Below are 18,208 nucleotides of genomic sequence, written 5' to 3' on the forward strand. Positions count from 1 at the left end.
ATTTTATTTCCACTCTCTTCCACAAACTCAGAATTTTCTTAAGAAATATTCAGCATCTACAATAAGGTATTTATTATTATTGAAATTTATTTCTTAAATTTTAAAATTTAAGCACTCCATAAATTGAAATAAAAAACTTTGTTTTTGATTTATGCCAAACTCCCAATAAATAAGCTGTCACTCGTTGAGTTTTAGAGGTATCAACATGAATATAAAGGAGAAGTCGAAAAAAATAGAAATTACTAACTAATGTTTTGGGACGTAGGGGATGGAACATACCAAGGAGCGGTCCCGACCGGCTTTAACATGGCAAAGCCCAGGATTTATCTTGGTCCCTCTTTCATCTCAAGTGGACACTGACCTCCCAGTGGGGTCACCTGGGGAGCTGCTTTTAACACCCGTTAAAGGTAGTGAGCTAACATGTGCAGCGCGTTCTCCCATAAGAACGTGAAAAACTGGGGGTTGGGTGTCGGGTTAGTAACCCTCCCTTAGAAAAAGCAGCCTACTATGAAAAAGCGAAGGAAACGAAAAACAAACCCCTCTAAAGTTAACGAACACCGCAAACGTTTTAAGGACCATGATCTGCTAATCTGCACCTGGAATGTTCGCACTCTTTATAGAGAAGGTGCAGTTTACGCATTGGCAGATGTACTTGGAAAGTACAAGGCCGACATTACTGCCATACGGGAAATACGATGGATTGGGAAAGGCATCACAGCAACACGTGTAGGTGACGTACTGTATTATAGCTGCCATGACACAAAGCATGATTTTGGTTGCGGATTTGTAGTTGGTCGGAGATTAAAACATCTGGTCTCCAGCTTCACCCCAGTGAATGAAAGACTCGCTGCAATTCGATTAAAAGCAAAATTCTTCAACACCAGCTTTATTTGCGCTCATGCTCCCAATGAAGGCAAGCGCTTAGAAGAAACGTTTGACCGTTGCCCTGCCTATGACATTAAAATTATGCTAGGCGATTTTAATGCCAAAATTGGAAAGGGGAATATCTTTGGCCCCACAGTCGGGAAATTCAGTCTCCACAGTGAAACGTCTGACAATGGTATGAGGCTAATAGACTTTGCAGCTGCAAACTTTGCAAACATGGTAGTTAGCAGTACCAGATTTAAGCATCCGATATTTAGAAGGACACTTGGCTGTCGCCAGATCAAAGAACAAGAAATCAAATTTATCGCGTTGTGATAGATGGAAGACATGCATCAAGCATGTCGGATGTACGATCGTTCCGAGGTGCAAACATAGACTCGGACCACTACCTTGTTGCAGCAAAGGTACGTACCAGATAAAACGTAGCAAACAAAGTGCTACCAAACAAAGTGCGGAAGTTGAACATCGGTAAGCTGCAATCACAACAGATAGCCACAGCATATTCCACTCAGCTGGCCCAACTGCTTAATCAAAGCACTCCACGTCCCGATAACATATCAGGACAATGGCAAAACATTGCCCACTCCATGCAAACAGCCGCAAAAAAGGAATCCATGGTACGACCAGGAGTGAGAGAAAAAAGCGACATGTAGGGCTACTTTACAATCAGTAGCAACGCGTAGCGTACGAGAGAGGTATCGGGAGAAAAGGAGAGAGGAGAAACGTCTTTTCCGCAGGAAGTGTGAACAAATCGAGATGTACAGGAGACAGAATGAATTCTGAAAATTGTACCTAAGAGTGAAACATCAAACTGATGGCTTTGGAACTGCGCATCCTCCTGTAGAGACCAGCAAGGTAATCTGGTAAGTGATACAGATAGTGTGCTAAGGATATGGAAAGAGCATTTTTCCAAACTGTTGGTATCCAATAGTAGCGAAGTCGACGAATATACCACAGATCTAATCCCAGAAGATGGTATTGAATGTATACCACCCAACCAAGATGAGGTAAAGACAGAAATAAACCGGCTGAAGTATATAGCAGGAGCAGGGCCTACCCGCCGAGCTGTTTAAAACCGGAGGCGACACGCTGATAAGGTGTATGCATCAGCTAGTTAGCTCCATCTGGCAGGAAGAACGCGAACCTGGCGATTGGAACCTGGGCATCCTGTGTCCCGTCCATAAAAAAGGAGATAAGCCTTTATGTTCCTATCGCCTACAAGATAGTGTCAGGAATATTGTGCGAACGACTTAAGCCCATGGTCAACGAAATAATTGGACCATACCAATGCGCCTTTAGACCTGACAAGTCCACCATTGACCAGATATTTACACTGTGGCAAATCCTGGAGAAGAGCCAAGAGATGCAGATCGACACCTACCACCTTTTACAGTGTTTTATTCTGTCGATTATAAAGCAGCCTTCGACAGCCCGTTACGTTCAAAGGTATTCCGGCCATGTCTGAATTTGGTATCCCCGCAAAGCTCATTCGGCTTTGTAAAATGACTTTATCTGACACAAGATCTTCAGTTAAAATAGTAAAGAACCTCTCCGAAGAGCTTTGTACCAAAAGAAGTTTCAGGCAAGGAGATTTTTTCAAAATCCTGCTTGAAATGGTTATACGTGAGGCAAACGTCAAAAGAAGTGGCACAATCTACACCAATAGCCACATGTTACTTGCTTATGCTGATGATATAGACATCATGGGACGATGAGTAAAAGAAGTAACCGATACCTTTATGAAAGTCGAAGGAGAATCTGCTAAAGTGGGTCTGACGGTAAAAGGCGAGAAGACCAAGCTAATTGTGTCGACGCGAAACGCGTCCATTGAGCTCGGGCCAGCTATTGAAGTTGGTTCCTATACTTTTGAGGTAGTAAAAGACTTCGTATACCTCGGCTCCGCCGTAAACACAACAAACGACACCAATTGTGAAATAAAATGAAGAATTTTTTTGGCCAACAGATGCTACTTTGTCTTAAGCAAGCACTTTAAAAATAAAGCCACAACTCGTCAAACAAAAATAACGCTTTACAAAACGCTGATAATACCCGTGCTGATGTATGTATGTTCCGAAGCCTGGGTACTTGCGAAGCCTGGGTACTTGCGCAAGCAGATAAGGCTGTGCTTGGTGTGTTTGAGAGAAAAATTCTTCGAAAGATCTACGGACCAATCTGCGTTGACGGTGAATATCGACGTCATATGAACCACGAGCTGTATCTGCTATACAACGACATCAGTATAGATAAACGTATCGAGATGCAGCGATTGCGTTGTCCAGGCCATATCATAAGAATGAGAACCCGCTAAAAAGGCGTGTAAATTCGGTCCACATGGCGGTGCACGCAGAATTGCCAGCCCAAAGAATATATGGTGCAAACAAGTGGATGAAGAGATGACAAGGCGCGGTGTTCCAGAAAGCGAAGCAATAGACAGAGAGATATGGATATCTTTTCTTAGTTCGGTCTATGAAACAAATGTTCTGTAATGGGCCAGCTAAGTAAGGAAAAACGCTATTGCTTTTGGTAAAAATCGGTTCAGATTTAGATATAGCTCCCATATATATTTTCGTCCGATTTCACGTATTTGCTGCTCCAAACACGCTATATACGTCCAATTTCGATGAAACTTGGAATGTGTGACTAAATACGGTCTAAAAATTGTATTGCCTACTTATATCGAAATCGGTTCAGATTTGGATATAGCTCCCATATATTTTCGGCCGATTTCACGTATTTAATGGACCAAAACACTCCTTATCCGTCCAATTTTGATTAATTTTTGAATGTGTGTGGAGTTCGGTTTAGATATAAGTGTGCCATTTTACTTCAAAATCGGTACAGATTTAGATATTGCTCCCACATATATTTTACATCTTCACAGTGGTGTAGGGTATCAAATAGTCGGCTCCGCGTGACTTTGATCCTTTCCTTACGATTTTTTCAGATTTTGTGACCTTGTTTGGACGTATGAACTTGGCGACAAAAATATATATTTCGATTAAAGGTCAAATGTGTTGCAGAGGATGAACCTGAAGGAATGCATTGGATTCGAGAGCAGCTCTTAGACTGTACATTTCCGAAATTTATTATGGGATGTACCTAAATTAGTTGACATATATAGTCCATATTCGAACTTGATCTATATCTCGTAGAAATATTACGATGTGCATCGTATGGACCAAATCGGTTACTGTCGTGCGCACCATTTTCGCGAAACATTTTGAACAATTTTAGGGGAGTTGTTACCTGAAGGTAATATAAATGGCCTATCTTCGAACTTAAACTAAGTTTGGACAACAAATTTCGAATGCCAAATTTTAGACCGAATCGACTGATCCGTTCGAGAGTTTTCGTGCGTTCCAGTCACTACACATGGTGTCATACCATTCGGGTAATTTTCTCAGTAAATATGTACTTGCCCCTGAAAAAACTTGTACTGTCGTAACACAAGTTGTTTGCAAAAAGAATCAAACCGATTCGAGAGCAGATCTTAAGCTGCACTTTTACGAAAGTTTGTGTGGGAGGTACCCGAAGGAGTGGACCGATAGTGACCATATTCTGGTAGAAGTTTCCCTATGTGCAAAGTATGGACCAAATCGGTTACTTACTTCAAGAGTTATCGTGCGCACAATTTTTCCGAACATTTTCGAACTTTTGTGGGGGAGGTATTCAAAGCAGTCGAACGATATGGCCCATCTTGGAACTTAAACTAAGTTTGGACATAATATTACGAAAGCCGAATTTTGGACTGAATCGGTTGATCCGTTCGTGCGCTCCAGACAGACAGACGGACGGACATGGTTAAATCAACTCCAAATTGTCTTAAACGAATTTCGTCCAAACATACTTGGGGTCTAAAACGATTAGTTCGGTGAGGCACAAGAACGTGCATATAACCGCGTTAGCATAAATACTGAGGTTATTACAAGTAAGAAAGTGTCAGTCGGCTTTGCCGACAGATAGATACCCTCGGCCAATGTGAAGCGAAACATTCACCTCCGGACAGATCGAATGTATTTAAGGTCTCTTTAGAATTTTGTGGCCCTTTTTGGACATTTGAACTTGCCGACAAAAATGTGGATTAGGAATTAACTGCACTAAGACACAAATGTTGAACTTTTGTAGGGCAGGTACCCTTAGGGAGGACCGATATGGGCCATTTTAGAAGTTAAACTAAAATATTAGGAGATCCAAAGTTTGGACCTAATTGGTTGCCCCATTCAAGTGATATCGTCCTAGCATTTTAGTGACATTTTTTAAATATTGGGGAGAAGTACCGAAAGTTGTGGACCGGTATGGCCAATGGAACTAAGTTTGGATATAATATGACGAAGACCAAATGTTGGACCCAATCGTTTGAACAGTTCGAGAGTTATCGTGCTCTCCGACCGCCACATATGGTGACATAGGGGGTTTTTACACCCTTCGGGCTGTTTTCTCAAGGTGTATGGACTTGCCCCTAAAACAACTTTTACCATCGTAATTGAGGCAGCGAATGTAAGTTGCTTCAACAAAAATCAAAGTGATTCAATAGCAGGTCTTAAAGTGAACTTATCCAAAATTTTGTGTGGGAGGTACGGGATGGAGTGGACAAATATAGTCCATATTCGAACCTGATCTATATCTGGTAGATATTATGAGAATATGTAAAGTATGGACCAAATCGTGCGCACAATTTTTCCGAATATCTTTGAACTTTAGTGGGGTAGGTTCCTAAAGGAGTGGACCGATATGGCTTATCTACGAACTTTAAGTATGTTTGGAAACAATATTACGAAGGCCAAATTTTGGCCGGAATCGGCATTTCCGTTCGAGAATTATCTTGCGCTTCCACCCATAAACATTGTGTCATAGGGTTTGTTTTTCAACTTTCAGGCTATTTTTTCAGGAAGTATGGACTTGCCCTTGAGGAAACTTGTACCTTCGTATAGGGGAGAGTGAATACACGATGTTACAACAAAAACCAAGGCGATTCGAGAGCAGGTCCTAAACTGAACTTTTCCGAAATTTTGTGTATGAGGTACTCGAAGGAGTTTACCGATTGAGTCCATATTGGAACCTCATCTAAGTCTGGTAGAAATTTCATAATGTGCAAAGTATGGATCAAATTGGTTACTCCCTTCAAGAGTTATCGTACGCACAAATTTTCGGAACATTTTCGAACTTTTGTGGGGGAGGTACCGGAAGGAGTGGACCGATATAATCAATTTTTAAACTTGAACTAAGTTTGGACAAAATATTACGAAAGCCAAATTTTGGACCGAATCGGCAGATCCGTTCGAGAGTTATCTTGCGCTCCAACCACTACACACGGTGTCATAGAAGTTTTTGTAACTTTCAGGCTATTTTCTTAGGAAGTATGGACTTGTCTCTAATGAAACTTACAGGTCGTATATAGGACAGCGAATACGACTTGCGGAAAAAAAAAATCAAAGCGATTCGAGACCAGGTCCTAAACTGAACTTTTCCGAAATTTTGTGCGGGAGGTACCCGATGGAGTGGACCGATTGAGTCCATATTGAAACCTTATCTAAGTTTGGTAGAAATTACACGATGTGCAAAGTATGGACCAAATCGGTTATTCCCAACAAGAGTTATCGTGCGCACAAGTTTTGCGACAATTTTTGAACATTTGTGAGGGAGGTACCTGAAGGAGTTGACCTATATTGCCCATCTTCCAACTTAAATCGAATCTGGACAAAATATTTCGATACCCAAAATTTGAACCGAATCGATTGAACCGTCCGAGAGTTATCGTGCGCACCAGCCTGCCAGACAGACAGACATTGCTAGATCTACTCAAAATTGTCTGAAACGGATATCGTACAATCAAAGTGTAAATACCCTCTTTAGCCTAAAGGCTGAGGGTATAACAAGAATCGTTCGGCTTTATCGACAGATAAATATCATCAACCTATGGCTCTACAAGAAACAATCACAGGAGTGGTGACCTTAATGTACTATGAACAGAAAATGAAGTAAATGTAATCCGAAATACGTTTCAAGCAATTTGGAGTTGTTTTAGCCATGTCCGTCTGTCTGGCTGAAACGCACGTTAACTCTCGAACGAATCAACCGATTCGGCCCAAAATTTGGCTTTCGCAATATTTTTTTTTATATCGGTACACTCCTTCCGGTACCTCCGCCACAAAAGTTCGAAAATGTTCGAAACATTTGTGCGCACGATAACTCTTAAAGGAAGTAAACGATTTGGTCTATACTTTGCACTACGTGAAATTTCTACCAGGCTTAGATGAGGTTGCAATATGGACTCAAAATTTTGGAAAAGTTCAGTTTGGGATCTGCTCTCGAATTGCCTTGATTTTTGTTGTAGCAACTTGTAATCACTGCTCCTCATACGACGGTACAAGTTTCATCAGGGACAAATCCATACTTCCTGGGAAAATAGCCTGAAAGGTGAAAAAACTCCTATGGCACCGTGTGTAGTGGTGGGAGAGCAAGATAACTCTCGAACGGATCTGCTGATCCGGTCCAAAATTTGGCCATCGTAATATTTTGTCTAAACTTAGTTTAAGTTCGAAGATAAGCCATATCGATCCTCTCCTTCAAGTACATCCCCCACAAAAGTTCAAAAATGTTTGGCAAAATTTTGCGCACAATAACTCTTGATGGGGGTGACCGATTTGGTTCGAATATGGATTATATTTGTCCACTCCATCGGGTACCTCCCACACAAAATTTCCATTGGCAACAAATCGAACTGATCAACCGATTTGGTCCAACATTTGTCCTTCTTCATAATCTGTCCATACTTGGTTTCAGTACGAAGATGGGCAATACCGGTCTACAACTTCCGGTAATTCCCTCAATATTTAAAAAATGTCACTAGAATGGTATGCACGATGTCTTTTGAACGGCGCAACTATCCTTTGGAAATGTATACCTATGCCGTTCGTTGTGGTCCTGTTTACAGCCATATTATGTTTTCCGTTGACAAGTCCACGCTTCCTGGCATACTGGTCCAAAAGTTATACGATGACTCACTGGAAGGACTAGTAGCGCGATATTTATCGAAAAGATATGACTCTCAAAATAAGAACCAATACCAAATGAATTATGTCGGTCCATTCCTTTAGTAACTCAAATGTCAAAATGTAAGTAAGTTCAAATGTCCAAAAAGGGCCACAAAATTCCTAAAAGACCCTAAATACATTCGATCTGTCCGTAGATGAAAGTTTCAATTCACATACGCGAGGGTATACATTAGGGCGGGGCGATTTGTATGGAAGGAAAAAAACTTTAATGGGCCCTTCGCGTTTCTGATTCCTGGGATTGAACTGAGCAAAAAAGTCCACTAGACCATAGGTCTACCGCGAAAATCGAGCCTCCCGATTTTGACTTTAAGTTTTTTATCCACGTTTTTTGGACATTTTAGCACATAACGGCCAAACCATTGAGATTTTCGATCCAATACAAAGACAAGCATTGTAGCCAAGACAGTGATTAAGAACTCTTTAATACATAGCAAAAGCATTGGAACGTTCCTTCAGGCAGTTTTGGCCTTGAGAAGGTGCAAACTTTTCGGAAAATGTCGATAAATGGCACTGTGCTACAAAAGTTGAGCAGAAAAATATTCAAGCGTTCTGATGCAAAATTCCATAGTGTTGGGATCCATGGAGAACGAAAATGCCTTTAGTTCCTTTGGGTTGTTTCGTTTTATTTTTTTTATAACGGTAAAAGTAGTGAAAATCTGGGTTTCTTATATTTTCAAATTTAAACGGGCATATCTTATTTTTTCCACAACGGATTTCTTTTGATCCTTCTTCCTTTTAAAGGTGTGAATAATATATTTTGAATAAGCTATTATTGTTTTAAATCGGTTAACAAATGGCTAAGTTATAGTGGTTTAAGTCTGAAAAACCCCCACAAAAAACTATAATACCCCGTTTATATATATCCGGATTTAACAAACCGACTGGGTTTTAAATGTCAATTCCATTGCTTATATTTCAAACAAATCCTCATAAAGAAGGTTAACCCTGCAAAAAGCTCTAATATAAACAGCATATAACTGAATTTCTCACAATTTTCAAAATAAATATTGAACAAAACAAAAAAACATTATATTTTGAAAATTATGAGAAATTCAGTTATAGGTTTTTTGTGGGGGTTTTCAGACTTAAACCACAATCCAAGGAATCAGAAACGCGAAGGGCCCATTAAGGTTTTCAAATCGCCCCGGCCTTGTATATACACTTTGATACGAAAAATGTCTGTCTGGCTTGTGCGCACGATAACTCTCGAACATTTCAACCGATTCGAACAAAATTTTGGGTATCGTAATATTTTGTCCAAACTTAGTTTAAGGCCGAAAATGGGCCATATCGGTCCAATCCTCTGGTACCTCCCCCACAAAAATTAAAAATTTTTCTGTAAAATGGTCTGAACGATAACTCTCGAAGGGAGCAATCGATTTGGTCAAAAAATTGCACATCGAATTATTCCTTCCAGATATAGATCAGGTTCGAATATGTACTATATCTGTCCACTCCTTCGGGTAACTCCCACACAAAATTCGGATAAAGTGATGTTTAAGGGCTCCTCTCGGATGGTTTTGCAATTTTTATACCCTCAGCCTTTAGGCTAAAGAGGGTATTTACACTTTGATACGGCCAAAAATGTGCCTCATCGAAATAATGGTTTTAGACCCCAAGTATGTTTGTACGATATCCGTTTCAGACAATTTTGAGTCGATCTAGCAATGTCCGTCCGTCTGTCTGTCTGTCTGGCTGGCTGGTGCGCACGATAACTCTCGAACGGATCAATCGATTCGGTTCAAATTTTGGGTATCGAAATATTTTGTCCAGATTTGATTTAAGTTCGAAGATGGGCCATATCGGTCCACTCCTTCAGGTACCTCCCCCACAAACGTTCGGAAAAATTGTCTGCACGATAATTCTTGAAGGGAGTAACCGAATTAGTCCATACTTTGCACATCGTGACATTTCTACCAGACATAGATCAGGTTCCAATATGGACCCTATTGGTTCACTCTTTCGGGTACCTCCCACACAAAATTTTGCTTAAGTGCAGTTTAAGACCTGCTCTCGAATCGCTTTGATTTTTGTTGCAGCCACTTGTATTCACTACCTCCATTACGACGATATAATTTATTTCAGGAGCAAGTCCATATATCCTCAGAAATCAGCACGAAAACTGCAAACAACCCTTATAATACCATGTGTCGTAGTTAGAGTGCACGATAACTCTCGAACGGATCAACATATTTGGTTAAAATTTTGGGTCTTTCAATATTTTGTCCAAACTTAGTTTAAATTCGAAGATAGACCATATCGGTCCACTCCTTCCGGTACCTCCCCCACAAAGGTTGTGGGCATGATAACTCTAGGAGGGAATAACCGAATTGAGCCAAACTTTGCTGTTGGTACAATTACTTTCAGGCATAGATCGAGTTCTAGTATGGACTATATCGGTCCTTTCACACACAAAATTTGGAAAATGTATAGTTTAACAACTCCTCTCTGATCTTATTAATTTGTGACGCAGCAAGTTGCACTTGCGGCCCTGTTACGACGTTGTAATTTTTTTCGTGGGAAGGTCCATACTTCCTGAGATAATGACCCAAAAAGGTCCAGAAAATCCTACCGGCACCACTTAAACTGGCTAATGTGTAAAATAACCCTTTAAGAGAGAAATCGATTTAGCTCAAACTTTGTAAATTGAAAAGTAAAATTGTAATATATTTAAATTCAGAAAATTAAGTACAACATATTTAATTATATACATAGTATGTAAGGAAAATATCCATAGACTAATAAAGAAAAAAAATATTTCCTACAGATTTGTATTAGGTCTGAATATGTACACCCTACCCAAAGTTTAGAGAAAATGCACTCGTCTTGGATCATTCTGAATTTTGTTGCAACATGTAGTTTTTTTCCTAAGATAATGGCCCTAAAGCTTCAAAACCCTGTCGGATATTGTGCAAGATAATTCTAAAACTTTTTTAAGAATTTCTTTCAAACTTATTTTAACATAATTTAGTATTTTGAGTCCTTTATGAGGAAGTTTGGTAGCCAAAAATGTTTGGTATATGTCAATTTTGTTGTTTTTTTCTTGGTTAGTGGCTGAGGCATTTCCCCGCCAACACCGCTGACTGATACGTACTTACTTGTTTTTTGTATACTTCTTAATCTTCGCCCTTCGATTCATTTCGTATTTTCTCTGTCGACTTGAAGACCAAAATTACTATCTATTTTCATCCTAATAATTGCGGATAAAAATTGTGACTCAACCGATGTAATCAAAAATTCATATGGACCATTCAAATTAGTCACATTTTTAAAATGAAACCGCAAACATCAATGAGTGTGTTGTAATTGATGTGCGTAACTTAGTACTCATCTCTGTTCTTTTAAACGCGTTGTAAAAAAATAGAACAGTCCGCGTAAATATTAAAATGACAAACATGTTTCAATATTTCTAATCATTTTAAGATCCGGCTACTTATTTCATTCAAATGATCTCAAATATAATTGTGGAGGTTTGTTGGTGTTACGTGATTGAAATATATAACTAATTTTTTTGATCGGAACTATCAGTCGAGTCACACCTTAATGACACGTCAATTAACAAATAATATTTGATATTCATTCATGAAATTTGTAATAAGATTTTTAAAATATTTATAATTTTTTAATACTTAAAAATAATAATTATCTGGAAATATCTTTGTCACACCTCGCCGGCAATTGCATGTTTAAATCATTTAAACGTTTAATATTCAAGTATTTAGTTTATCATCATGATCATTATTCTCGTCATTATTATCATCAACATAATTATGATGACACAGTCAACATTACATTTAAATGATAACATAATGTCCGTTTGCCTGCTGCCAACTATTTAACCCAAACCTCATTACCCACCACACACACCCACCCCCGCTCACACATTAGCTACGTGCCACATGAGGATTAGGCCAATTTAATTGCGGGTGGAGATACTTTGTTCTTAATGCTTGTTCGTCGTCGTCGTCTCTCTTGAATACTTTAATTAATTATAATTCACACCACATTTCAGGTGTGTTCTAATATAAAAGACATTCTTTTTGGCAGCTCGGTTGGCTAAGCTATGCTCTTTCTCTATCTGCCATGCAGTGCGGTTTGGGTTTTTCCAAAACCAAAAACATTCCATTCTGTATTAAATTTTTGGTTATATCATTCTGGTCTGCTCCCAAAAAAATAAAAACAACAAATTAGCAATAACAATAAGAACAAACTAAATTTGCAAAATATTTATGGTTTGGTTTCATTGTTTGAATGTGGGTGGACAGAAGATTGTGGTGGTGGTGGTCGTACCTGTCTATCGTAGATTGTTTTAAATTAAAATTCCCAACACATACACATTACGGCATGGCTAAATAATTTTTGAACAAATATAAAATAAAGTGTTCTTTTTATGTCCCAAACACCATTTTAGGAAGGTGTTATAAATTTATTTGATTCGAAATATATTTGGGGCTTAAAGCCTTTCTTTAAGATTGGGTCTATAGAAGTATACTTTCTTTCAGAATGGGTCTATAGAAGCACCCTTTCTTTCAGAATGGGTCTATAAAAGCACCCTTTCTTTCAGAATGGGTCTATAGAAGCACCCTTTCTTTCAGAATGGGTCTATAGAAGCACCCTTTCTTTCAGAATGGGTCTATAGAAGCACCCTTTCTTTCAGAATGGGTCTATAGAAGCACCCTTTCTTTCAAAATGGGTCTATAGAAGCACCCTTTCTTTCAGAATGGGTCTATAGAAGCACCCTTTCTTTCAGAATGGGTCTATAAAGGCACCCTTTTTTTCAGAATGGGTCTATAGAAGCACCCTTTCTTTCAGAATGGGTCTAAAGAAGCACCCTTTATTTCAGAATGGGTCTGTAGAAGCACCCTTTTTTCAGAATGGGTCTATAGAAGCACCCTTTCTTTCAGAATGGGTCTATAAAAGCACCCTTTCTTTCAGAATGGCTCTATAGAAGCACCCTTTCTTTCAGAATGGGTCTATAGAAGCACCCTTTCTTTCAGAATGGGTCTATAGAAGCACCCTTTCTTTCAAAATGGGTCTATAGAAGCACCCTTTCTTTCAGAATGGGTCTATAGAAGCACCCTTTCTTTCAGAATGGGTCTATAGAAGCACCCTTTTTTTCAGAATGGGTCTATAGAAGCACCCTTTCTTTCAGAATGGGTCTAAAGAAGCACCCTTTATTTCAGAATGGGTCTGTAGAAGCACCCTTTTTTCAGAATGGGTCTATAGAAGCACCCTTTCTTTCAGAATGGGTCTATAGAAGTACCCTTTCTTTCAGAATGGGTCTATAGAAGCACCCTTTCTTTCAGAATGGGTCTATAAAAGCACCCTTTTTTCAGAATGGGTCTATAGAAGCACCCTTTTTTCAGAATGGGTCTATAGAAGCACCCTTTCTTTCAGAATGGGTCTATAGAAGCACCATTTCTTTCAGAATGGGTCTATAGTAGCACACTTTTTTTCAGAATGGGTCTATAGAAGCACCCTTTCTTTCAGAATGGGTCTATAGAAGAACCCTTTCTTTCAGAATGGGTCTATAGAAGCACCCTTTCTTTCAGAATGGGTCTATAGAAGCACCCTTTCTTTCAGAATGGGTCTATAGAAGCACCATTTCTTTCAGAATGGGTCTACAGAAGCACCCTTTCTTTCAGAATGGGTCTATAGAAGCACCCTTTCTTTCAGAATGGGTCTATAAAGGCACCCTTTATTTCAGAATGGGTCTGTAGAAGCACCCTTTTTTCTGAATGGGTCTATAGAAGCACCCTTTATTTCAGAATGGGTCTATAGAAGCACCCTTTCTTTCAGGATGGGTCTATAGAAGCACCCTTTCTTTCAGAATGGGTCTATAGAAGCACCCTTTCTTTCAGAACGGGTCTATATAAGCACCCTTTCTTTCAGAATAGGTCTATAGAAGCACCATTTTTTTCAGAATGGGTCTATAGAAGCACACTTTCTTTCAGAATGGGTCTATAGAAGCACCCTTTCTTTCAGAATGGGTCTATAGAAGCACCCTTTCTTTCAGAATGGGTCTATAGAAGCACCCTTTCTTTCAGAATGGGTCTATAGAAGCACCCTTTCTTTCAGAATGGGTCTATAGAAGCATCCTTTCTTTCACAATGGGTCTATAGAAGCACCCTTTATTTCAGAATGGGTCTATAGAAGCACCCTTTCTTTCAAAATGGGTCTATAGAAGCACCCTTTCTTTCAGAATGGGTCTATAGAAGCACCCTATATTTCAGAATGGGTCTATAGAAGCACCCTTTATTTCAGAATGGGTCTATAGAAGCACCATTTCTTTTAGAATGCGTCTATAGAAGCACCCTTTCTTTCAGAATGGGTCTATAGAAGCACCCTTTCTTTCAGGATGGGTCTATAGAAGCACCCTTTCTATAAGAATGGGTCAATAGAAGCAGCCCTTTCTTTCAGAATGGGTCCAAAGAAGCATCCTTTCTTTGAGATTGGGTCTATAGAAGCGCCCTTTTTTTCTGAATGGGTCTATAGAAGCAACCTTTTATTCAGAATGGGTCTATAGAAGTACTGTTCTTTCAGAATGGGTCTATAGAAGCAACCTTTTATTCAGAATGGGTCTATAGAAGCTACATTTCTTTCAGAATGGGTCTATAGAAGCTACATTTCTTTCAGAATGGGTCTATAGAAGCACCCTTTTTCAGAATGGATCTATAGAAGCACCCTTTTTTCAAAATTGGTCTATAGAAGCATCCTTTATTTCAAAATGTGTCTATAGAAGCATCATTTCTTTCAAAATGGGTCTATAGAAGCACCATTTCTTTCAGAATGGGAATATGAAAGCACCCTTTCTTTCAGAATGGGTCTATTGAAGCACACGTTCTTTCAGAATGGGTCTATGGAAGCACCCTTTCTTTCAGAATGGGTCTATTGAAGCACCCTTTCTTCCAGAATTGGTCTATAGAAGCACCCGTTCTTTCAGAATGGGTCTATAGAAGCACCCTTTCTTTCAGAATTTGTCTATAGAAGCACTCTTTCTTTCAAAAATGGGCTATAGAAGCACCTTTTCTTTCAGAATTTGTCTATAGAGGAACTCTTTCTTTCAAAAATGGGCTATAGAAGCACCCTTTCTTTCAGAATGGGTCTATAGAAGCACCCTTTCTTTCAGAATGGGTCTGTAGAAGCACCCGTTCTTTTAGAATGGGTCTGTAGAAGCACCCGTTCTTTTAGAATGGGTCTTTAGAAGCACACTTTCTTTCAGTGTGGGTCTACAGAATCACCCTTTCTTTAAGAATGGGTCTATAGAAGCACCCTTTCTTTCAGAATGGGTCTATAGAAGCACCCTTTCTTTCAGAATGGCTCTATAGAAGCACCCTTTCTTTCAGAATGGGTCTATAGAAGCACCCTTTCTTTCAGAATGGGTCTATAGAAGCACCCTTTCTTTCAGAATGGGTCTATAGAAGCACTCTTTCTTTCAGAATGGGTCTATAGAAGCACCCTTTCTTTCAGAATGGGTCTATAGAAGCACCCTTTCTTTCAGAATGGGTCTATAGAAGCACCCTTTCTTTCAGAATGGGTCTATAGAAACACCATTTCTTTCAGAATGTGTCTATAGAAGCACCCTTTCTTTTAGAATAGGACTATAAAAGCACCCCTTCTTTCAGAATGGGTCTATAAAAGCACCCTTTCTTTCACAACGGGTCTACAGAAGCGCCCTTTCTTTCACAAAGGGTCTACAGAAGCACCCTTTCTTTCAGAATGGGTCTATAGAAGCACCCGTTCTTTCATAATGGGTCTTTAGAAGCACCCGTTCTTTCAGAATGGGTCTATAGAAGGGTGCTTCTTTCAGAATTTGTCTATAGAAGCACTCTTTCTTCCATAATGGGGCTATAGAAGCACCCTTTCTTTCAGAATGGGTCTATAGAAACACCCTTTCTTTCAGAATGGGTCTATAGAAACACCCTTTCTTTCATAATGGGTCTACAGAATCACCCTTTCTTTCAGAATGGGTCTATAGAAACACCCTTTCTTTCAGAATGGGTCTATAGAAGCACCCTTTCTTTCAGAATAGGTCTATAGAAGCACCCTTTCTTTCAGAATGGGTCTATAGAAGCACCCTTTATTTCAGAGTGGGTCTATAGAAGCACCTTTTCTTTCAGAATAGGTCTATAGAAGCACCTTTTCTTTCTGAATGGGTCTATGGAAGCACCCTTTCTTTCAGAATGGGTCTATGGAAGCACCCTTTCTTTGGCCCATAGGTATTATCTGCTATAAACGTTTTTACGACGTGATATATGTTTGAAGAAATTTTACAATGTTCAACGTTTCAGAACAATAGGTTACTCAATTAGTAAAATTTCGTGGTCACCAGTCATTGTAGTGGTCACCGGCAGTGTTTTTAAAAAAGTGCACCGTCGACAACCTGCTGCAAAAATTCGAAATGATCTGAATCTGTACTCTGTATCCCATTAGCGAATACTGTTTTCCTTTTTTACTAATTGATGATAGCTTTTGAATAATATTTTCCCGTTAGTTCGCCTTAATTTGCCAACAATTAAAAATCACCGCCTTTATTTGTTATTCATTTAGCTGCCGGTAAGCAATTCCATGCAATTGAAATATTTGCGCCCAACCTTAAGTCAAAGAAATGTTTGCGATTCTCTGGCGGGGAACCTTGGAGCCAGATAATGGGCAAAAGAGTAGACAAGAAATGTATGTCTTGTTGATTCATGGTTTTCTCAGTGTGTCCTGGACTGTTGTGGGCGAGGAGAGTGAAAAAAGTAGTCAAATACACACACACACACACACACTCAGAAATAACCTTTCACATTTTACCTTAAAAATTCAATTATTGTGCAATGAATCACATTTGTAAAATCCTCCTTCACCACCCTCCATCTCTAGCAACTGTCTTTATTCCATTGCAACAAAGAAAGCAAAAATGAAAAGAAAACGGATTTTGTCTTTGGCACCACCATCACCATTCAAGGAAATATTCTCAGGATAAGAGGATGAATGTAAGCAGAAATGAAAGCATTCACTTTTCTCTAACAAATGAATGGATGAATGTCAGACTGTTGTTGGTAATTTGTTTCCATGCTATTTGCCAAAAGTCTTTGAATGAATCTCTTTGTCTTGTCATTCATTTCTAATTAATGGTTAAACTGAGAAACAAAAGTGCAATTGTGTGAAAGGTTGGTGGGAGGATAGTACAAGGATACTAATTTTTGATTTGTAATGTCTTTGGAGAAATTTGATCCAGAAGAGAAATTTAATATTAAATTTGAGGATATGTTGGGGGGTGTTGAGGTAGATGTAATCTTTAACTATCCGACATAGACAGTTGATCAGAGTTTTTAAAGGACACATTGCGCACAGATATCAATAACTTAACAATAACTTGTCTTTTCCCTTTTTACTTTATTTATTTTTTGGGGTTATCTCTATAATTTGGAGTCATGATCACAACGACTATCCGCTATCAAGGACTATCAATTTCTTCACAATGCGTTGCCAATTTCAACACGATTCGAGAAGTGGCCTTAAACTGGATTCATTTTGTATCTGTCAGGAAGCATAAATTTGTCCATGGACTTTGAAAACAATACTCAAAAAGCCTTAAGGGCTGCAAATAAGCGAAACATTTTAAACTTTTCTGAGAGAGGTACCCGGTGTAGACCTTCATAAATGTACGTTCGGATGACATTTTTAGATTCGGCCCATTTGGCCCACAAGCTCAATGAAAATGACTGATGAGCACAATAGCTTACGAATTGAGGTAAGCTATTGTGCTCATCAGTCATTTTCATTGAGCTTTTGGGCCCTTATCTCAGAAAGTACTGACTTGACCCCAAAAAATTCAAGGTCGTACCAGCGGCCGCGAGGACAAACTGCAAAAAATTACAAAATGATCCGAGATATGTCCACCTTAAAAAATCCACGTCCACGAAAATATATATTTTTTAAATACACGCCCTTAAAGTATTGAGAATAAATCCTTTCAAAAATTTACGTTCCTTAAATATATTTAAAATAATTTTTTTAAAAAATACAAGTCCTTAAAAATATTAAAAATATGTAAAAAATCCACTTATTTAAAAATATTAAAAAAAAAATCGTTAAAAAATGTTGAAAACAAATTCTTTAAAAATCCACTTCCCTAAGAAACATTGAAAACAAATTCTTCAAAAATCCACGTCCCTAAGAGATATTGAAAACAAATTCTTTAAAAATATTAAAAACAAATTCTTTAAAAATATTGAAAACAAATTCTTTAAAAATCCACGTCCTTAAGAAATATTGAAAAC

At 38.7% G+C, this 18,208-nt stretch overlaps 1 protein-coding gene across 6 annotated transcripts in view; it reads right to left on the minus strand.

The window, feature by feature from the left end:
* Nucleotides 1-18,208, minus strand: part of LOC141395327 (uncharacterized) — an 88,587-nt gene that overhangs the window by 23,171 nt on the left and 47,208 nt on the right. The window lies entirely within an intron of this gene.

Source organism: Musca autumnalis, unplaced genomic scaffold, assembly GCF_047663935.1.
Source record: "Musca autumnalis isolate F117 unplaced genomic scaffold, ASM4766393v1 scaffold_2, whole genome shotgun sequence".
Classification (NCBI taxonomy): domain Eukaryota; kingdom Metazoa; phylum Arthropoda; class Insecta; order Diptera; family Muscidae; genus Musca; species Musca autumnalis.